We start from the raw sequence: 13,245 nt of genomic DNA, 5'->3' as shown, positions 1-13,245 counted from the left end.
AATTTGTGAATTGCCTTTTTCTTTGAGGGTAGACTCAGAGTATGTATTCGTTTGTTCTGCCATTTCCTTGATCCCTATTAAAAATTCAATTGTTTTTGACAGAAAAGAACCAATATTATTCAGCAGTCTTTTTTTAACATTTTTACTTATTTATATAAGTTTTTACAATCTTTTGTTATGCTCCTTCCATGTTCAGTCTCATACTCTTATTTTCACTCTATCAATTGATCTCTTGGTCATTTTTTTACTGAATTATATAACATTCCCAGTCCTCAGATATGCATTTTTTTCTGGCAATTTTATATGTCTCCTCTTTGCATCGAGTACTGTTCTTAATTCATGTTTGCCATGGCTAAGTTGTTTTTCCTTTGCCTTTTTCTAATTGTGTTCATAGCAGTCTTATTCAGGTCAATATGTTACCCAAGTTTTATTGAGGTCATGGAAAATGAGATTTAAATGAGTTCAAAAATGCAACCAACAGCATAGAAAGTAGATTTATATTAGAGATGGGGTTTCTGAATGAAAATATATAGAGGTTTTTCAATCATTCTAAGAGCCTATTCCCAGAGGAAGGTGAGGACCATATAATTTCCTGAAACGTTGTGTGTATTAGCAAATAGATATTTATCTGTTGGCTCGCAATCCAATAAAATGAAATAACCAGACATGTACGGATCCTAAAAATGAAGTTAGCTCATCAGTTTATATCAGTGTGAGGAATAAAGAAATAGAATGGGAAAAGAATAGCAGCTAAAATAAAAAGCAATTGATCAATGTGGTGACAGAGAAAATCGAAAACTGATTAGAAAGCAAAACCTAAGCTAAATGTAAAATGCATGGCTGAAAATTGAATGCATTCTATCTGTTGGCTATTTGCATAGAATCTGGTGATTGTTTGGAAACCAGGCAGATAAAATAGATAAAGAGTCCTGTAGAAAGTTGGGGGTGAATGGCTATTTGCAGATTGAATAATACAGGAGAGATCCACAGGGTTCACTAATGGGACAACCATTGTTTCTGATGTACATTGTTGACGCACTTTTGAGAATAGTGAGCACAGTTTCAAAATATGTATATGATGCAAAACTTGGAAGAATAGTAAAAAAACTGCAATAGTAATGGACTTCAACAGGCCATGAGCAGGTTTATTCTATGGACAGACATGTGGCCAATTCAATACAGTAAAGTGTGTGGTGATACATTTTGGGAAGAGAAATATGGAAAGAACTGTAAGTTCAATTATAATATTTTAAAAAGGTACAAGAAAGTAGAGACCCCGATGTGGCTGCAGAGGGAAAGAATTCACAAAGAGACCCGGCTTTACCTTCAGAATGAACTTTCTTTATTACAAGCTGAAAAGAACAGAAGAATCACTCATCCTGGAACAAATGCTTCCCAATTTAATTTTCCATTATTCTTAAATGAGAGAACTAGAGATGCAAGTGGCTTTCATCTGGCAGTAGTGAACTGATTAATTAAATATTCAGCAAGTAAGCTCTTAGGGCATTCTGACCAGGCTTTCTGTACAGTTTGTCAGAGCACTGTGCTTCGGTGAGAATGGAAGGATTTGTGCAGGGTGAAGGTTGATGAAAAACCCTTGAAGCAGATGAGAAAGATGTTTGTGGAGAGTAAGGGATTCCGAGCAGCTGGAATTATCCAGCAATTTACAATGGGTGGCATGTCATTGGCAAAAGGGGGTGCCAAAGTGTTAATGACACTCAACAGTATAAACCAGGTGATCTTAGGTCGACCTCGAGCAACCTGCAGCATTGAAAAGCAGGGATAAGTTAAAACAACAAGCCAAGCTAAAGGACACTTCCTTCTCTTCAACATCTCTTACCACAGATAAAATGAAATAAAGACTTGCATTTGTAAAGAATCACTCGCATCCCCAAAATACTCCATGGTCATTGGAGTGCAAGGGAACTCTACTCACCATTAACTAAAGTCAGTTGGCACACTGGCGTTCCCCAGAAATTTGATATACTTATAAGATGTATAGGTTTATAGATTAATTGATCACATGGGTGTAATTGGAAGGGACAGGCTCATTGGGCAGGAAGGGCCACTACCATGCTGCATCTGTAAATAAATAAAATAACATTCTTCTTATCTACTTCCTTCCCCTTTATCTCTGCATGTGTTGAGTATACATAGAGTGAGGTAAGCCTTTTGCACCATCGAGCTTCAGTATCTATATGCTCCACGAGCTGTCAAGCTTCAGCACCTTGTGTGCTTCATGAGTCGTGTGCAATTCTGCCTTCACTTATATGTGCAATGGCGAGCTTTTCCCCTGGAGTCTGTGGGATATTTGCTATATTGGTCACCAGGCATAGATCTGCTATGGAGTTCCGTTATTTTGTCTGCTGCAAAGCCATTGTGCTGTTCCCTACTACAAGATGGAGCAGCAAGCAGGTGATAAAGCAAGAGGTTTTATCAATAAGGACAAGGAATACAAAACCAGCAAACTCAACCAAACCTACAATTGTCAGTTCAGCCACTGAATGCCATCAGATTTCTGAACGGTCCATGAACCCATGGAAGCTACCCCGACATTTTTCATTTGCACTATTTATTTATTTTATAACTTCGTGACTCAGAAAGCAACAAATCTCATGGCTTATGTCACCAATAGTAAACCTGATTCTGATTCCCACAGAGCATTGTGTACCTTTCTGGATGTCACACTTCAGGAGGTGTGTGAGCACACCAAAGCGACTTAGAATAAAAACAGGAAGCACTGGAAATGCTCAGAGGTCAGCAGATCAATAGGAGGAGGATCATCCAGCGAGGCCATACGAGCAAAGATTAGAAATAAGAAGGGCTCTCTGATGGGGCTGGATTATAGACCGACAGGTGGCCAGCAGGAATTTGAAGAGCAGGTGTGTAGAGAAACCTCAATGTTTTCATTGGGAGACTGATATTGGCCCAATTGAAATTATTTTTTGCTGCAACCTATAGATTTTGGAAGGGTGAGCCTCCTTATTCATTGTTCCTATTTTTAGCTTTAGTATGTACATAATTATGGGGTATAAGATGATTCTCATATTGTCAGAAGTCATGTGGCTGCACTCTATAACTTGAACTAACCAGAGCACATGCTAAGAGACATACTGTATGAGACAGGAAGCTCTTCGTAGTCAGTTATGCTAAACGGGCTGCACAAGAGTGACAGGTGTTATATTCTGCCTCTAACAATCATTCCATTCCAATTGTACAACACCTTGTTCCAGCAGTGTAATGTGCACAGCACTTTCCAATGATCAACTTCAGTGTAAAGGTAAATGAATATAGCTGTGTTAAAAAATCTATGTTCAGCTTTTCATTTACTGAATTACTGGGAGCCAGCACAGTCTTTCATGTTTCAATAATCAACATAATGTCATTGAGAATGTCCTGGAGAAAATACATATTTAACTTCCTCTGTAATTGTTGCTGACGGTTTAGTGAGCTTCCAGCTTTGCAATGTGTTCAAAATATTAGGCTTCGAGTTACTCACTCAGGCATAGTAAAATCAAGTATCAGTTAACTTCTGTAATTATGGTAAACCGGGGCATATGTAAAGCCTGAGTTGTAATTTTAATGTTATCAATGAATGAATGAAAGATAACTGGTCCCTACGGCTGATGCCTGGTTGTTGGTTTCACAGTAATGAATGCACATATTAGTGATTTCTAGTTGATCATTAAAGGCCACAGTTGTGATAGTAAAATATTGCAAGTTTTATATTTTGAGATACCCATTTAAATTCTCTTCGCCATCTTAGTTAAGTGAAATTGTCCCATTCTCTGCTTTTAATGCCATGTTACAATGATAATGAAGAACAGGAACATTCTCATTTTGATCACAATGTGAATGAAAGCGACCTAGATGGCACATAGTAAAACTGTTAACCGCACAATAAATGTATCTTTGTTCAAAAGCAATAGGTTGTGGCGACCCACTTTCTGCACAGGTGAACTGGCTCACAAATAGCCAGCGCGCGGGGGGAGACTTTGGTAATGCACCTCTGACGTCATTTCCGCCCGGAGAGGGCGGGCGCTAGGGATTAAATGCCAGTGCCGCGAAGTTTGAATAAACTAGTCTCCAAACGACTTACCGACTGCATGTCGTTATTTCAGCGCTGTGTGTAGCACATCGCTACAAGGTCCCAGTTATTTTTTTAAAATGCATGCTGCATGGGAATTATTTTCAATCAACCCCTTATTCTTTGTATCTTGTTAAAGTCTGTCTTTTATAGTTTGCCTGGAGGAAGGAAGATTACCGGGGTGGGGGCACCACAGAATGGGTGCTCCCAGTGGGGGAGGGGTTTAATTGAGATTATTGCAATTTATCATCATCTGATCAGAAGTTTGTGCACCTTGCCAATGTTATGCTGTTGATGTCTGAGGAGCCAGAGAATGAATAATCTGTCATAGCAAGACCAATTTACAAAAGCAAGAGAAAACTTTTTTAATAGTTATGGATATTAACTGGACATTACCTGATTACTCTGCTTTTGTGAGGCAGTATTCCATAAAACTTAATTGCAATTATGTTGAGATTGTAATGTAAACAGAATAAAATTCAGGTATGTGTATGTTATCCTGCTCAGAAGTATTTCAGTGCAATAGTATGACTTCCCAGCAACAGTCTACAAGTCCCTCGCATGCCTGAACGACCCAGTGGTTGAGTTATAGCCTCCTCAGTCACTGTATCTCCTGTATTCCCCGGGTCTCAGGAAGTACTGTCGGCCTCTGTAGTTGGGTTGTTCATAGAAGATCCAGTAACCATTCATCACCTGACAGGAGTGGATGTCACGGTAATGGAAACGATCACAGACAGAGGGACAGTCATCCATGAATTCCATCATCTGCCCTCCAAAGTCAGGTTTCTTGTAAGTCCAGATCCTGTAGGTATCTCCCCCGTACAGTAATGGAAATAACAACAGTGTGCATGTTAATGCATATAGAGGATAATTTGCATAACAATCAGACAAAAGAATGCAAGAATAAAAGAAAATCAAGCAACAGATCAAGCTAGTAATGAAATAAATCACAAATCTCCATTCAAATATTTTGATCTTGTGTTTTCATTGAGTAACACCACTCTCACTCCCAATCTGCCCACTCTGTCATTTACAGTGACCACCGGAATTAATTTTTAGCTGCAGCAGAAGTTTTATATAAGCGCTGTATATTATCTTGGTTGAGTGCAATTGAAATTGGATTTAGAATTGGAATTGGTTCCTTACAGTGAGTTTTGAGGATAGGCAGCATTTAAGATCTCCTTTCACTTTTCCTATTAAAGGGGTGATCCACTTGGAGATATCTGCAATTTTGTTTTTCTGGATCATTTAGGTGACTATTGTGGGTCCTTCTGGAGCAGACATAAAGCAAGGCCCCTTTTTATATAATTTCTATGCAATCTGGCCGAAAAGGACAGACTCAGAGAGTTATAGCTTCCATTCCCAAAGTGAAATACGGTAATCACTTAAAGTTACATTCAAGTTGAGAATTCATCTTCAGAAACAAAAGCTTAACCGAATGGATAAAAGATTACCTATTTTTAAAACAGAGGGAATTACACCTGTATAATAAGGTCACCTGCTAACAAAATTATAACAATAGCTCAAACATAAAATATAAAATTTATAATTGCAAAATAAACAGACAAAATGACCAACAGAATGAACTTACATATAGGACAGGACCTGATTGTGTCATTGAATCCCATCCAGCGCTGGTAGTCAGGATACTCTCCCCTGCTCAGGACATACTGGTATCCCATGTAGTTGGGTCTCTCGTACAACACCCACCAGTCACTGTCAACACGGATGGAGTTACAGCGGCTGAAGTAAGGGGAGAGGTCGGCACAGTCGGAGCTGCACTCATAGTGCCGACCCTGGAAGTTCCTGTCCTCGTAGAAGATGATCTAAAAGAAAAGAACAAATTAAACATTGGTAAACAAGTTCCACCAGGTGCTTCAGTTTCTTCCACATTCCAAAGACATACAGGTTAGGGTTAGGGAGCTGCGGGCATGGATGTCAGCACTGGAAGCATGGCAACACCTGTGAGCTGCCCAGCACAATCCTCTTTGATCTGATTTGACACAAATGACACTTTCCATTGGTTGTTTCGGTGTATATATGACAAATAAAAACTAATCTTTGATTTGTTCTACTGTTTCAGATTTATTTCCACAGATTTACATAAAGAGTATAATTTGTAAAATGTGGTGTGCATTTGCAATCTTATCTGTCTTTATGCCAGACAGGTCATGAAGGAATTGGTGATGAGTTTTGCTTATGTTTAAATTATTGTTGTCACGTTATTTTTTAGGAGATGTACTCGCAAGTTTTCTATTTCAGGATTTGTCTGATTGCAGATAATGATATTCCTGTTGTCACCTCTCCTGGGTCCCCTCCTCTTCCTTTTCTCCTTGGTCCACTCTCCGCTCCTATCAGATTCCATCTTCTCCAGCCCTTTACCTTTTCCACCTATCACCTCCTAGCTTGTACTCCCCTCCCCGCCTTCTTAATCTGGCACCTTCGCCTTTCATTTCCGTTGCTGATGAAGGGTCTCAGCCTGAAACATCTACGGTTTATTCTTTTCCATAAATGCTGCCTAACCTACTGAGTTCCTCCCACATTTGTGTATGTTGCTAATGATATGCCTGTTCAGACTGACCAATTTTATCAGAGTAAACCATTTCTTATATTTTATCATTCAAGTAAAGAACTATCTGGTCAAAAAATATTTCAAAATGTAACCTCATTTAATGAATTTTGAATTATCCAATATTATTCTATATTGACTCAAAAAACTTTATATCCATTGTGGTGGTGATAAAAAAGACAAAATTACTTCAAAACTAAGCAGGCAGTCTATTCTAATAACTACTCTAAAAATCCCTATAATACAAAAAAACAAATATATCATGGAAATTCTATATTGCTTGTCAAAAGAAGAACAAGGAATTATTTTGTTTAATGAATCATATTCTGTTTGCTACTCAAAGAAATCAAATCTAAAACTCAACTCTTATATGTGACCAGGCATTATATCTGCAAGATGCAAGTTTCTAAAATGTTGCTCTGGGTTTTACCACACTGTGAATATGCAGAAATCACTCAGTACATCCAGTGACATCAGATGACAAGGCACGTGTATTTAATGTCACTTGTGTTAATTTGTTCATCAAGACCAACAAGCAGTGCACAGAACTTGCATGGAAGCAGGCCAAACAAGTGAGTTTAGACTTCGTTCCTAATTACTTAAAGAAATTAGACTTACCTGGTCCACTCATCGGCTATTGGTTTTCATCATCAGTATCCTGCTTTAATAATTGTTTAGTGTTTCCTTGACTCCCTGCTGCCACCTCTTCTGGCCCCTTATCCTCAATCACATCTTCCACCCACCAATCACATCATCCACACACCAATCACATCCCCCACACACCAATCACATCCTCCACACACCAATCACATCCTCCACACACCAATCACATCCTCCACACACCAATCACATCTTCCACCCACCAATCACATCCTCCACACACCAATCACATCCTCCACACACCAATCACATCCTCCACACACCAATCACACCTATCTATACCCACACTTCCGTTGAACCCGAGCCTAAACACAACTCTGATCCCACTCATCCACTGACCTGTTTAACCTTTTCCCTCACATCCCTTGCGTATCCTTCCCCTTCACTTAAAACCTGTGCTCTTCTGTTTCTAGAACCATCTATTAAACAACTTCTCCCTACTTATCTCTTCTAAACTACATATTAGCTTCTATACCTGTATCAAGTCTCCCTTCTGCCTCCTTTTCAGCTGAAAGTCTACCACTGGGGAAAACCATAAGCCAGGAAACTTTTCTAGTACATCCAACCTCTAGCCTTTCTGGAACCTCTGCATCCAGACAACATAATGATATCTACATGGAAGCTCCTTTTCCTCACTATATAACCCACTCATACATTCCCTATTAAACCAGAGGTTAATGAAGGTATGGTAAATGAAATAACTTAATGTAGTGTCTTGATCTGAAATGTTGACAATTTCTCAGACTCCACAGATGCTGCTTGACTCCAGCAGTTTTTTTTTAACTTCTGGCCTTCTTTCCTGCATTAGTTTTTTATCTGTGGTGGTAATAACTTAAATTTCTAACTCAATGGATTGCCAATTATGTATTCTGGCTCATGAATAATATTTGAATTAAAATGCTTATTAAAGGATGTTTATTGTTAAGATTACTCTGTCCTTGTCACTATTATCAGCATAAAACAGGGACTTGGAGCTAGTTTTCCTCTTATCCAGTCATTCGACTGAGTTTCAGGAATGGAGGACTGGCATGAAAGAGGATGTGTGGACAGAACAGATCAGCTATAATCATACTGAATGATGGACAGGCTTCAGGAGCCTGGTGACCCACTTCTACTCTTGTTTCCTTCTGCTCTTGTGTGTGAACAACATAAGAACATAAGAGATAGGAGCAGGAGTAGGCCAATCGGCCCCTCAAGCCTGCTCCGCCATTCAACAAGATCATGGCTGATCCAATCTTAACTCTAGTTTTCACCGAATCCCACAAGGCAGCAGTGCCAACCAACAGGGCACCATGCCGCCCATTTTATTTTATTATTCATCCCGCCCAAACCCATGTGATCACCCAGGGAAAAAAACCAAGTTGCCAATTGAGGAGAAAAAATCTGGAAAATTCCTCTCCAACCCATCCAGGCTATCGAAAACTGGTCCAGGAGATCACATGGCTGATCTAAACCTAGCCTCATGTCCACTTACCTGCTCACTCACCGTATCCCCTAATGCCATTTTTTATCCAGGAAAATGTCTATCTCTGTTTTGAATTTATTGAGTATAGTAGCTTCCACAGCTCTCTGGGGCAGTAAATTCCACAGCCCCACTACCCTCTGAGTGAAGAAATTTCTCCGCATCTCAGTCCTGGAACAGCATCCCCTTATTTTAAGATTATGCCCCCTAGTCCTAGTTTCACCCATCATTGGGAACATTCTCCCTGCATCTACCCGATCAAGCCCCTTCACAATCTTATATGTTTCAATAAGGTCGCTCTCATTCTTCGGAACTCCAATGAGTAGAGTCCCAATCTACTCAACCTCTCATCATACATCAACCCACCCATCCCCGGAATTAACCTAGTGAACCTTCTCTGCACTGCCTTGAGAGCCAGTATGTCCTTTCTTAAATATGGACACCAGAACTGCACGCAGTACTCCAGGTGTGGTCTCACCAATACCCGGTACAACTGCAGTAAGACCTCCCTGTTCTTATACTCCATCTCCCTAGCAATAAAAGCCAGCATTCCATTGGCCTTCTTGACCACCTGCTGCACTTGCATACTAACTTTTTGTGTTTCCTGCACCAGGACCCCCAGATCCCTTTGCACAGAAGCACTTTCCAGTTTCTCTCCATTTAGATAATAACTTGCTCTATTATTTTTCCTGCCAAAGTGCAAGACCTCACACTTGTCAGTATTATATTTCATCTGCCAAATGTCTGTCCAATCACTCAGCCTATCTATGTCCCCCTGCAGGGTTTCAATGTCCTCCGCACTCATTACACTCCCTCCCATCTTTGTGTCATCAGCAAACTTCGATACGTTGCACTTAGTCCCTTTCTCCAAATCATTAATATAGATTGCAAAGAGTTGGGGTCCCAACACCGACCCCTGCGGAACACCACTAGTCACCAACTGCCAGTCTGAGAATAAACCATTTATTCCAACTCTCTGTTTTCTGTTAGAAAGCCAATCCTCCACCCATGCCAGACTATTATCCCCAATCCCATGATTTTTTACTTTAAGTAATAATCTTTGGTGTGGCACCTTGTCAAATGCCTTTTGGAAGTCCAAATACACCAAATCCACTGGTTCCCCTTTATCTACCCTATATGTTATGTCCTCAAAGAACTCCAACAAATTTGTCAAACATGACTTCCCTTTTGTAAAGCCATGCTGACTTTGTCCTATTAAGCTACGTTTATCCAAATGCCCTGTTACTGTTTCCTTAATTATCGATTCCAACATTTTGCCAACCACAGATGTTAGGCTAACTGGCCTATAATTCCCAGCCTTCTGTCTATTGCCCTTTTTAAATAAAGGAGTTACATTAGCATTTTTCCAATCTGCCGGGACCATTGCCGAGTCCAGCGAGTTTTGAAAAATTATCACTAATGCATCCACAATCCCGACCACCACTTCCCTTAAGACCCTAGGATGCAAGCCATCCGGTCCAGGGGATTTATCCACCTTCAGTCCCATTAATTTATCAAGTACCATTTCCTTGGTGATTTGAATCGTAGTTAGCTTCTCTCCCCCTAGAGCCCCCTGTTTATCCAGTGTTGGGATATTTTGAGTGTCCTCTACTGTAAAAACTGATACAAAATATTTGTTCAGCGTTTCCGCCATCTCCATGTCCCCTACCATTAATTTCCCGGTCTCATCTTCTAGGGGACCAACATTTACTTTAGCCACCCTTTTTCTTTTTATGTAACTATAAAAACTCTTGCTATCTGCTTTTATGTTTTTTGCCAATTTACTTTCATAATCTATCTTCCCCTTCTTAATCAATCTTTTTGTTATTTGCTGCTGATCTTTAAAAGCTTCTCGATCTTCAATCTTCCCACTAGATTTAGCTACCTTATATAACTTTCTTTTTAGTCATATACTTTGCTTTATTTCTTTACTTAGCCACGGATAACTATTTTTTCTTTTACACCCTTTTTTCTTCAGTGGAATATATTTTTCTTGATAGTTGTAAAATAACTCCTTAAATATACACCACTAATCAAGTACTGATCTACCCTTTAATCTATTTTCCCAATCCATCTTAAGCAATTCCGCTTTCATACCATCATAGTCTCCTTTATTTAAGCTCAGTACGCTTGTTTGAGATCCAACCCTCTCATCCTCTAATTGAATATGGAATTCGACCATGTTATGGTCACTCATTCCAAGGGGATCCTTTACTAGGACATTTTTTATTAGTCCTGTCTCATTACATAGGACCAGATCTAAGACTGCTTGCCCCCTTGTCGGCTCAGTAACGTATTGTTCAAGGAACCCATCCCGAATACACTCAATAAACTCTTCTTCAAGGCTGTGAAGTAAGACTTCATCCACCCAAGTCTCCGACAGGAATGCTGAAATGTTGATTCATATCTGAAGCAACAGGAAAAAGGTTTTGTACTTCCCTGGCCTCACTTTCAAAGTCCCTCCAAGGCTGCTGAAAACAAAAGCTCAAATAATGGTGATATTTTTGGATTTAAACTCTTTTCATGTTGGGTTTATCAGTCCGTTCAGCGACTTCACAAGCTGTTTGATGTATGCTATATTTACATAATGAACAAACTGGTTCTTCACCAGTTGTTTTATCCCCTCATACACCATTTGTTGAAGAGATGGCTACGACATACCACTTGTTCAACTGTGACTGAGGGCTTCCCTCTCCTGATCACAGTGAAGCCATTGAATTCCTGTGAGGGCCCTTCAATTCAGTCTTTGATCAGAATGATGAGGCAATCATGCTACCATTCATGTACATTCTGCAGAACCACCAAAATCCATATGACACAATAGATGAGTAGATTTAAAAGGTGGGGAGGGAGAGTGAAACTGGGGGGGAGGGGGGATGAAGTAAAGAGCTGCGAAGTTGATTGGTGAAAGAGATACAGGGCTGGAGAAGGGGGACTGTAATAGAGAGGGGCAGAAGGTCATGGAAGGGGGAGGAGTACCAGAGGGAGGTGATGGGCAGGCAAGGAGATAAGGTGAGAGAGGGAAAAGGGGATGGGGAATGGTGAAGAGGGTGGAGGGAGGGTGGGCATTACTGTAAGTTCAAGAAACAGATGTTCATGCCATCAGCTTGGAGGCAACCCAAACGGAATATATGGTGTTGTTCCTCCAATCTGAATGTGGCCCTAAACAGTCCTTCCAGGTGAGATGACACTTTACCTGTGAGTCTGTTGGGGTCGTATATTGCGTTCAGTGCTCCCGGTGTGGCCTCCTGCACATCGGTGAGAGCAACGCAGGTCGGGATACTGCATCGTCCGTGGGAAAAAGTGGGATCTCCCAGTGGCCACCCAATTTAATTCCACTTCACATTCCCATTCAATATGTCTATCCATGGCCTTCTCTACTGTTGTGATGAGGCCACACTTAGGTTGGAGGAACAACACCTTATATTCCATCTGGGCAACCTCCAACCTGATTTCATTAACATCAATTTCTCGAACTTCTGGTAATGCCCCCCCTCCCACCTCTCCTTCACCATTTCCCTTCCCCATTTCCCTCTCTCATCTTATCTCCTTGCCTGCCCATTGCCTCCCTCTGGTGCTCCTCCCCCTTTTACTTTCTTTCATGGCCTTCTGTCCTCTCTCTATTATACTATTATATTCACTCTTTTCCCGCCCTATATCTCTTTCACCAATCAACTTCCCAGCTTTTTACTTCACCCCTCCCCCTCCCAGTTTCACCTATTACATTGTGTTTCTCCCCCTACCTTTTAAATTGACTCCTCATCTTTTTTCTCCAGTCCTGCTGAGGACTTTCAGTCTGAAACGTCGACTGTACCCTTTTCCATAGATGCTGCCTGGTCTCCTGACTTCCTCTAGCATTTTGTGTGTGTCGCTCGGATTTCCAGCATCTGCAGCTGTTTGAGATCTGCACTCATCCAGTTATGTGTCCAAACACAAGAAATGTCATCAAAGTGGCATCCGAGTAACTAATGAAAGCAGTGACTGCATTAATGCCACACTAAAACATGATTATTACCTCAAAATATCTTAGGCTCTGAAAAGCTAATTTTACTTGCAGAATTTAACAGCTTCAGAAATATTTCAAAATGTCATTAAATTTATATTTTTAGAGGTAATATTATTAACTTTACTGTTTTAAGTTGTTTGATTTCATTCATCTATGTGTATGATTAAATCACTATTTTATTCTCACTAAAATGCTTCAAAAGCTAAAAGAAGTGAAAAGCTTTTATTCCTGGTTTTCTGGGTGAAAAAAAATTAAATTAATATACGTTTGTAATAACAGTATTTTACATATGTTAAGAATGACTTTAGCAAGTCAAGCTCAGGTTGCTCAAAGATGATCTGCAAGTCGCTCATGCACCTGAAAGACCCAATAATTGAGTTGCGGCCACCACAATGACAGTACCTTCTGTATTCACTGTCAGCCTCGATAGTTTCACTGTTCATGGAAGATCCAGTAACCAT

General features: G+C 40.2%; 1 pseudogene; it reads right to left on the bottom strand.

The window, feature by feature from the left end:
• Window positions 1-4,470: 4,470 nt before the first annotated feature.
• LOC140727247 (gamma-crystallin S-1-like) lies at window positions 4,471-13,245 on the bottom strand (annotated as a pseudogene).

The sequence above is a fragment of the Hemitrygon akajei genome, chromosome 5, assembly GCF_048418815.1.
Source record: "Hemitrygon akajei chromosome 5, sHemAka1.3, whole genome shotgun sequence".
Taxonomy (NCBI): Eukaryota; Metazoa; Chordata; class Chondrichthyes; order Myliobatiformes; family Dasyatidae; genus Hemitrygon; species Hemitrygon akajei.
Note: the sequence above shows the minus strand (reverse complement) of the source record. Positions and strands in the feature narration are given on the sequence as shown.